The following is a 10,859-nucleotide window of genomic DNA, read 5'->3' as shown; positions in this document are numbered from 1 at the left end:
ACTGAACTGGGGTCTCAAAGGACTTTGGAGGAGTGGCCCCGCCATTCCCCGTGGCCTTGGCCTCTGGCGTGGGAAGGCGAGGTTGAGGCCAGCTGAGCTGTCCTCTGCTCCCACCGCGCCGCGGCCCGCGCAGCCCCGCCTCTGGCCCCTAGTCCCAGGCAGCCCTCCAGCCCAGGAAAACCTCCCGGGGGCTGTTGGTCGACAGTCCAACATTTTTGCCCAGTTCCGTCGGAACTCTGCGGCAGGGGCCTTGTCTCACTTTGGTCCTCGATGCCGCCAAGACCCCGGGTTTTCAACACTGGAATCCCGCTTCTGGCCCCAAAGGGACCTGACTCCTGAGGATCCAGCTCTATTAGGCTCTTTGCACTAATTGCCAGAATGTCTGTTAATGCCTGCAGTTGCCCAAACGGCAAGCTAAGTGGGCTAGAGGAGGAAAACAGAGTTTGACGAAAGCAGAGAAATAGCTAGAAATTGTAGTTTTGTGTTCAGGGAGTCACCTCTTTACTGACGCAGTTCAAGCCTACATTCCCCCTGTTCTCCTGACACACACCCTGGTTGAAGAATAAAAGTTATTGGAATGAATGAATGAGATTTTACTTGACTTGATGTCCTCAGCTTTTCCACTAACTAGTGATATGGCCTTAAAAGTTACTTCTTTTACGGGATTCAGGCAATGGTTTTCAAAGTGTGTGGGGCGAGGGGAGAGGGGTAGACAGTGTCACCTCTAAGGGATGTTTGAAAATGCCCCATGACAGAATTGTTCCTGTAATTCAGTAATAGGAGGGGAAAAAAAAAGAAATAGAATATAGATGGTTTTGATAAATTTAGTTGTGACTCACTCTACATGCTCTATCTAGAAATTGATAGACACTATTTCATAAAGTGACAGTTAAAAAGATAATATGTGGTATGAAAAAGGGCATAGGAAATATGTGATTCTGGGTATAAACATAATTTAGGAAGAAGCCAGAAGCCTGTCAAAAAAATGTTTCCATGTAACCACAGGTGATGAAGGTACCAGCACATCATTTGAAGCAACCAATTTTGTGAGCAAAGATTAGTTCAAGAATTAAAGAAGCATTTTGATTTGCATAATGTGAAGTTAATAGGATAGGATGCATCAGTTGAATACATAACTGAGGAAGTGTTTCCCACCAAAAAATACAAAGGGATGAGCCCTAGGCCGAATACATTTCAGTTAAGATCAAACCATTCAATAATGGAAGAAAATCTGTTTCTAAATATACATTTGTGCTGCTTGTAGTAAGAACACACAGGATACAACAGCAATTACAATTATTTACTGTTACTGTTTTAGCTTTTTCAATCAGTTTAAGTTCCTAATTGAGATCACTCTTGTAATGATACATTTATTATAGAATACAGTGTATTTTATTAGAAAAATAAATGTTCATTGCAATATGAACTAAATCAGTTAATCTTAGTACTTTCTACCCTGCTGTTTTGAACTTAATGAAAATGTTCATAAAATAATATAATATTTTATGAAAGGGTTTATATATTTTTGTATTTTTTTCATAAATTTGGAGATCTATAAAAGGCTTATAAACAGTTGCTCACAAAGGTTCAATTTTAATGTCTCTCTTTTAGCAAACTTGATATGCAAATATTGTCAGTTCATTTTTTTTAAGATATGAAAAACTAGCAGACTTTTACCTTAAACAGTATGTCATTTTATGTGACAGTTTACACATAGATAAAGGTGACTTCCAGAAGGATGCAGGAAGCTTTGGGTTCTGTTGTTGCATTATACATGAGATTCTTCATTAACTTCTGCTACTAAAGAAGTTCTCCAGTTTAATGATTATTTGAGTTCTGTAGTTAATTTTTCTCTGAAACATGAAGGTGTATACACCTAGTCTTGCTCTGCGGAGTGTGTTTCAACCTCTAGACGGTGTATGCCAATGTCGGCTACCCTGTAACAGGGGTCCCCAAACTTTTTACACAGGGGGCCAGTTCACTGTCCCTCAGACCGTTGGAGGGCCGGACAATAAAAAAAAACTATGAACAAATCCCTATGCACACTGCACGTATCTTATTTTAAAGTAAAAAAACAAAATGGGAACAAATATAATATTTAAAATAAAGAACAAGTAAATTTAAATCAACAAACTGACCAGTATTTCAATGGGAACTATGGGTCTGCTTTTGGCTAATGAGATGGTCAATGTCTGGTTCCATATTTGTCACTGCTAGCCATAACAAGTGATATGACGCAATGAAAGAGGTGCCCCTTCCGGAAGTGCGGCCGAAGTGCGGCGGGGGCCAGATAAATGGCCTCAGGGGGCCACATGCGGCCCGCGGGGCCGTAGTTTGGGGACCCCTGCTGTAACAGATATCCCCGGAAACCTCAGTGATTAGAGAAAGCACAAACTCATTTTAAGTTCAGTGTGGTGTCAGGTGTTTCTCAACCAAAGCCAACTCCCATGTAGAAACTTAACTATTGAAGCCACTCTCATCTAGTAACTCTTTCTTTGGGAGGTAAAACCTTCCCCGTTACTGTCCCAGCAAGGGTAGAGTGACAGAATAAAACTCTCTAATGATTTATTTTCTGTCTTAGTTTAGAAATGACACATTTTTTCCATTCATATTTTAATGACCAGAAATGCTCACATGACTCTACCTAATTAAAAAAAATGTTAAACAATCAGTCTCTTTTGTGCAGACAAAGAAAAATAGATATAATGATGAGTGCTAGTAATCTCTAATTCAAAAAGTTAATCCAAATTTACAACATTTTTGTTTAATATAGTAAAAGTTGTCAAATGCTAGGGCAATGACATTAAAAATCACATAAAACTGTTATTTGTAAAACCATTTAGTTTATTCACCAGAATGAATCTAATAGTTTTGCAAAAAAAAAGGGGGGGGGGAATATCCTATTTAAAGAAAATAGTGGATAGTACGATTGACTTCTAAATACATAAAAACTTCCCACACAACCTCCAAATCAATAAAACCGACTATAACTTATACACAGAACATAATGAAGAGATGCAACTTGCTTAAAACTCCAGTTTATATGTTTAAGGAACAAAACATCTAAAAATCATTAGAGCCTACTTTGTAGCCCTTTTCTGGGTACATAAAGCAACAAAGTCCTTATCATCCTTGAAAGAGACAGTCTGACTCTGAGCGACAAGAACTGAAACATGTCAAATCCTTGTTGATCCAGAACAATGGCTGTTAGGGGACCAAAAGGAAAGGACTGAAACAGGTGTGGAGTCAGAAGTAAGGAGCAGAGAAGCCTAATTGCGGGGATGATAGAGGCCACATGAACACACCGTTATTGGAAGCTTGGTGGTAAAGGGAGAGAGAAAAAAACAAACAATGAAAAATATAGAACCTCCAGAAACAAAAGAATATTAAAATATCAGAAGATTCTTTACACTTCCCCAACCCCTGACACAAAAAGGAAAAGGTAGTAAACAAAGTTCCATGTGCTAGCAGAATATTATAAGCTTGAAATAAGAATTTAGTAAGCCATTCAAACCACTGAACCTCATCTACATATAGTTAACTATAGTTAATGTTTGAGAAAAATAAAAGTTACTTAAAAATATACAGAAAAATTTACATAGCATCCACTTCAAATTTACTAAATTAAGAAAGCAGAAATTAATAGTTAAAACCTTTCAGCAGATGAAAAAATATGCCAACAAAAACTATGAAACAGAGAAAAGTTATAATAAAACACTCGGATATAAATTAAATAACATTAAACAAGCAAAAGTAAAAACAAAATACTATGAATCAGAAATTCAGTTCAGAATATAAATGGATCATAAATAAGCTTTTAAAGAAAATACTGGAAAGCCTGACCAGGCAGTGGCATAGTGGAGAGAGCATTGAACTGAGATGCCGAGGACCCAGGTTTGAGACCCTGAGGTCACCAGCTTGAGCTTGCGGGCTCATCTGGTTTGAGCAAAGTTCACCAGCTTGAGACCAAGTCGCTGGCTTGAGCAAGGGTTCACTCACTCTGCTGTAGCCCCCCCCCCCCCCCGGTCAAGGCACATATGAGAAAGTAATCAGTGAACAACTAAGGTGCCGCAAGGAAGAATTGATGCTTCTCATCTCTCTCTCTCTCCCTTCCTGTCTGTCTGTCCTTATTTGACCCTCTCTTGTCTCTCTGTCTCTGTCACAGATAAATAAATAAACAAAAAACAAACAAAATAAAACCAAAACCACAATAACATATCACTTCACAACCATCAAGACAGCTAATATGAAAACAAACAAGAAAACCCAGAAAATAACAAGTGTTGGCAACGATATACAGAAATTGGAAGCCCTCTGTATTGCTGGTGGGATAGAAAATGGATCAGCTATGCGGAAATGGATATTGAAGTTTCTACAACAATTAAAATACAGTTAACATGTGATCCAGAAATTCCACTTCTGGGTACATGCCAAGAAGTACTGAAAGCAGGGACTCTAACAGAATTTGTACACCCTTGTTCACAGCAGAATTATTCACCATAACCTAAAGAAGGAGACAAACCAAGTGTACAGATAAACAAAATGAAGCATATACATACTACAGAATATTACTTAGCCTTAAAAAGAAAGACAAGTCAGTGTAGACACAGATGTCCTTTTTAAACATGATAAATGAAATAAGTGAGTCACAAAAGAGCAAATGCTGTATGTTTCCACTTATATGAGGTACCTAGAGAACCCAAATTCAGAGAACAGAAAATTGAATGGTAGTTTCCAGGGTGAGGTGGAGTGGGTAATAGAGACTAATTGTTTAATGGGTAAGGATTCAAGTTTGAGATGACAAAAAAAAAAAAAAAAGAAAAGAAAAGAATAGAGATAGAGTGTTATATTTTAAAAACAATATATACATTTAAGACCACTGAAATTATTGCAGGAAACAACACCAATGGAGGATAGTAGATGCTCAGGCAGCTTAATAAAGGAGGAAGAATTTATTGGTAGCCAGCGGAGCATGTGGGTTAGTAGCACCAAAGCATCAGCCCCTGAAGTTAAATTTCTTACATCTTATATACCGTTTACAGTCTCCATGTAAGGGCAGGTGATCCATTTGTCTGAGGTCCTACATGCACCTCATGACTCAAGGTGGGGAAGGGTAGTTTCGGTGGGACGGCAAGGGTGAAGAGGTTTCTGGACCACTAGTCTTAACTATTTTCAGATCCTGTTTTTTCTTATGAGTATTGTAACAGTCTCTAGGAGATCAGTTAGATATAGCTATAGGATGTGGATAATCTTTAACTGGCTGAGTCAGTCATTCCTGCAGGCACCTTCTCCTGTGTTCTTCTCATTTTTCCCCTCTCAAAATGTATACTTAAAAATATTTAGCATGGCAAATTATTTGTCATGTACTAAAATAAAAAATGCAAAATCTAATTTATATATAGATGAGCTATAGTGAAAAAATAAATTAATTAAATAGACTAAACTCATGGAATACTATTTCTAAAAGATTTTCTAAAAATATCTATAAAAGACATAATCTTTTCAATTAAATTCTGGCAAAACAACTGTGTTTCAATGTTGAATGTATTAATTATATATTTTTAAAAATGGAACAAAATTTAAGAATGGCTTGTAAACATTTTTGATGAAATGAAAATCAAATAAAATCTGAGTCAGCAGAAGGAGAAGAAAAATAGTATATTCTCTCTAGTAGTAAGGAGTCAGAGAATTCATGTAAAACTTTTGCTAATAATTCAAATATTAGAAGTATAGAGAAAAATTATAATTTTTAGTATTAAATATTTGTCTATTTAAGGAATGAATTAATGTAATTGAACAGAATCTCATGCAAAGTGTTGAAACACACACACACAGAGAACTATAAACATATAAACATAAAGAACAGGCAAAGAAAAAAAGGGAGACATACAAAGGAAAGTAGAAATTGACTAAAAGAAAAAAGATTGTAGGAGTATTAAATACACCAAAAACTAGTTTTTGTTAAAAAAGAAAAAAAAGCAAACATTGACAAGAAAGAAGAACTCAATCACAAATATAAAAATAAGAGGGAAGTGAGAGGGAAAAACACATGGAAAACTAATATTAAGTGATGAAAAATATTTTTTAAATCATGATGGAAAAGCAAGCAGGAAAGTAATATTGAGTAAAAGGAAAACTTTTTTAATCAGGAGATAAAACTGCAAATATTTATAAGTAAACATGAAAATTTAGATAGCAATAAATAACATCTAAGAAATTTATTGGTGTATATTAGAGAAATTTGTCACAAACACCTCATTAAAAAACACGAGACTAGGCTGTGGCTGGTTGACTCAGCGGTAGAATGTCAACCCAGCATATAGATGGCCTGGGTTTGATTTCCAGTCAATGCACACAGGAGAAGCCATCATCTGTTTCTCCACCTCTCCCCCACCCCTTCTCTCTCTTTCTTCTCATCCCACAGTCATTACTTGAATGGTTTGAGCAAATTGGCCCCAGGTACTGAAGATGGCTCCATGGCCTCACCTCAGGTGCTATAGCTCGGCTACTGAGCAACGAAGAAATGGAGCAATGAAACAACAGCCCCAGATGGGCAGAGCATTCTCCCACAGGGGATTTGCCCGGTAAATGACAGTTGGCCCAGGTGCATGCAGGAGTCTGTCTCTCTTCCTCCCTGCTTCTCACTTAAGGAAAAAAAAAAAAAAACTAGTTTAAATGGTCTCAGAAAGTTTTATTGAACCTCAAAGATTAGTTAATTCTTAGTTTACTTGACTTGTTTTCACTGTCTAGAAGACCAAAAATCTAGTTCTATTCCATGTTAGACAAGAATATTTGACAACTAAACCTTATATAAAGATTGCATAGCCTGACCAGGCGGTGGCGCAGTGGATAGAGCGTCGGACTGGGATGAGGAAGGACCCAGGTTCAAGACCACCGAGGTTGCCAGCTTGAGTGCTGGCTCATCTGGTTTGAGCAAAGCTCACCAGCTTGGACCCAGGGTCACTGACTCGAGCAAGGAGTTACTCCGTCTGCTGAAGACCCCTGGTCAAGGCACATATGAGAAAGCAATCAATGAACAACTAAGGTGTCGCAATGAAAAACTAATGATTGATGCTTCTCATCTCTCTCCGTTCCTGTCTGTCTGTCCCTATCTATCCCTCTCTCTGACTCTCTCTCTGTCTCTGTAAAAAACAAAACAAAAACAAAAAAAGATTGCACAACATAGAAAAACACACATCAATTTTATTTGTGAATATCAAAGCAAAATTCTTAATAGAAAAAATAAACAGATTCTAAATGTACATTGAAAATACAGTATTTATTCTATGATGTTTTGTTGATGAGCGCCATTCTGACTGGTATGAGGTGATATCTCATTGTGGTTTTAATTTGCATTTCTGTAATGATTAGTGATGTTGAACATTTTTTCATATGCCTATTGGCCATCTGTATGCCCTTCTTGGAGAAGTGTCTATTCATTTCTTTTGCCCATTTTTTGATTGGATTGTTTGTCTTCCTGGTGTTGAGTTTTACAAGTTTTTTTATAAATTTTGGTTATTAACCCCTTGTCAGACATATTGTCGAATATGTTCTCCCATTGTGTAGCTTGTCTTTTTATTCTGTTCTTATTGTCTTTAGCTGTGCAAAAGCTTTTTAGTTTGATATAGTCCCATTTGTTTATGCTATTTTTTATTTCACTTGCCCGTGGAGATAAATCAGCAAATTTATTGCTGCGAGAGATGTCAGAGAGCTTACTGCCTATGTTTTCTTCTAAGATGCTTATGGTTGCACAGCTTACATTTAAGTCTTTTATCCCTTTTGAGTTTATTTTTGTGAATGGTGATGAGTATGTAGAGAAAAGGGAACTCTCCTGCACTGCTGGTGGGAATGCAGACTGGTGCAGCCACTGTGGAAAACAGTATGGAAATTCCTCAAAAAATTAAAAATCGAACTGCCTTTTGACCCAGCTATCCCACTTTTAGGAATATACCCAAGAACACCATAGCACTGCTTCAAAAGGAGAAATATACCCCACGTTTATGGCATCACTGTTCACAATAGCAAAGATCTGGAAACAGCCCAACTGTTTATCAGTGGACGAGTGGATTAAAAAGCAGTGGTACATATATACAATGGAATACTATAGGGCCATGTAAAAGAAGGAAATCTTACCTTTGTGACAACATGGATGGACATGAAAACTGTTATGTTAAGTGAAATAAGCCAGGAAGAAAAAGAAAAATATCATATGACATCACTCGTTTGAGGAATCCAATGAACAATGTGAACTGAGGAACGGAATTGAGACAGAGGAGAGATCAAAGGGACCAGAGGAAAAGAGAACAGAGGGAAAGGGGATGATAGGATGGGATAAACCTGAAGGGAAAGGGGGAGGGCGCTATGAGGAGGGGGGCAAGGGGGATGTTGAGTGGAATACGAGGGAGGGGGGATGCATTCGGGGCGACACTAGAATCTATGTAAACACAATAAATTAAAATCAATTTAAAAAAAAGAAAAGAAAAGAAAAAATTACAGTACAACTATAGCAATTAGTCAATTGTTATTATAGTTTGGTTTTATGGTCACCAAACGTCTGTTTTATCTTCCTTCCCACATCCCCTTCTCAAGTGATGCAACTCTATCAGCTAGTTATTATATCCAAATCAAATTTTAAGATTTCTATGAGATTCACAATCATTTTTTAAATGTATTTTTTAAAGTTTCAAAAAAACTGTTCAAGGATTTATTTCCTCATTTTAGAAAAGAGAGAGAGAGAATGGGGGAGGAGCAGGAAGCATTAACTCCCATCTGTACCTTGACCAGGCAAGCCCAGGTTCTCAAACCTGTGACCTCAGTGCTCCAGGTCGACGCTTTATCCACTGCGCCAGCAAAGGGCAGACTTTTTTAAAGTTTTCCTTATAAATTTAACTTTTTTAAATATCTGAAAATTGTTCTTTTCTCTAGAACAGTGTTTGGCAAACTCATTAGTCAACAGAGCCAAATATCAACAGTACAATGATTGAAATTTCTTTTGAGAGCCAAATTTTTTAAATTTAAACTATATAGATAGGTACATTGTTATTAACTTAATTAGGTTACTTCTAAGCTGGCCAAAGAGCCGAACTCAAAGGCCAAAGAGTCGCATGTGGCTCGTGAGCCGTGGTTTGCCCACCCCTGCTCTAGAATAACCTATGTATGATAAAGAAAACTTATTTACCTCCCATGTCTTTTAACACATGCCCAATATAAATGGCATAGCAATAATGAAATAATTGTCATTAAAATAGTTACTCAGGAGGAAAAGAAAGAAGAGAAGGAAGGAGGGAGCCGGGGATAGAGGTTGGAAGGAGGAAGGAGGAAGAAAAGAAGGAAAAAAATAGAAATACAAGAAGTCATTGGATATAGCAAGACTCCAGGCGTCCCCAAACTACGGCCCGCGGGCCGCAATGCGGCCCCCTGAGGCCATTTATCCAGCCCCCACTGCACATCTGGAAGGGGCACCTCTTTCATTGGTGGTCAGTGAGAGGACCACTGTATTTGGCAGCCCTCCAATGGTCTGAGGGACAGTGAACTGGCCCCCTTTGTAAAAAGTTTGGAGACCCCTGCCTAGAAAGATACATATTGATTTTATCTGTCAATATCAATGCAAAATTCTTAACAGAAAAAGGTAAACATCCTAAAAGTCATTTAAAAATACAGTACATACAACCATAGCAACTAGTCAGTAATTATTAACAGTTTGGGCTCAATACAGTTCTGGGCTCAACGTGGAAAATCTTTCAGCCTGGTATGGCTGGATCCTGATTGCTTTGTGAGGGTGCCTCACCTGTACACTGTTCTCCAAACTCTTTACTGCCACCCCGAGGGACAGTTTCTATTCCATTGTTATCCGAATCCACATTTGAAGTGACTGTTGGGTGCATGCATTATTTGGCAGCTGCCCAGTTTTTATGGTCCACTTTTTACTGATTCAAGTTTGGTGGTATAGTGTTAAGATTGAAATAAGCAATGATATTTTTTAGTTGGCTTTGGTCTATTGACAGGGCAATTCCTTGAAAATTTGTAGAGCTTCTGATCTATTTATTTCCTGTTTATTCTATGTACCTGATGATGGCAACCTCCTGGTGCAGGCTCAGTCTTAGGAAAGGTCTATGTACCTAGCCCATGGGGAGAGATAGATAGCACCTTCTTAGGTCTCTGGCACTCTTCCTTATGGCAGCAAATTGTTTTCTGTCTCTGGTGGGTTTTACGAAGAAGATAATTTCCTGCCCCTCCCTATGTAGTAGTGAAGTTTTATTTTAAATCAGTATAAAATCTAATTATAAAATCTTTTTCTAATTCTAATCCTAAATCCCCCCACAGGGGGGGATTGTTTATTCCCCCCCACGGGTTAGTCTCTCTCTCTTTCTCTCTCTCTCTCTCTCTCCTTTTCATGCTGAACACCTTTGAACACCTTGAGGTTATCTGAAATAATACGCTTATCTATTATTAAAAAACTTTTACTCTGAGCTTTGCACAAGGCTATGTTATTGTGTTATTTTGCCTTCCTGAGAAATCTGTTGCTCAGATCTAACTGTTGGAAGTTCAGAAGCAGCTGTTTTTTTCCAAACGTTTCAGTCTCCAAATGTGAGGATTATTTGTTTGCTTTCATTTTATTTTGGAAATTGCTTAAGTCTTTTCTGAACTCGTATCTTTCATGAAATATCTTTCTGGAAGCATACTATAAAAGCCAATATACACTATCTCTTTAATTTTCACATTTCTTAGCATTACAGATCAGTAGGCATGTGGTCAGTCTACTAAGTCATCAAGGGCAACAGCTTTGAGGGATTGCCACTGCCTGAAGGGTGACATGTTTCTGAGCTCTGATATCAATTGCTTTAGACACTACTATCTGA

This window comes from Saccopteryx leptura, chromosome 5 (genome assembly GCF_036850995.1).
Source record: "Saccopteryx leptura isolate mSacLep1 chromosome 5, mSacLep1_pri_phased_curated, whole genome shotgun sequence".
Classification (NCBI taxonomy): Eukaryota; Metazoa; Chordata; class Mammalia; order Chiroptera; family Emballonuridae; genus Saccopteryx; species Saccopteryx leptura.
Note: the sequence above shows the minus strand (reverse complement) of the source record.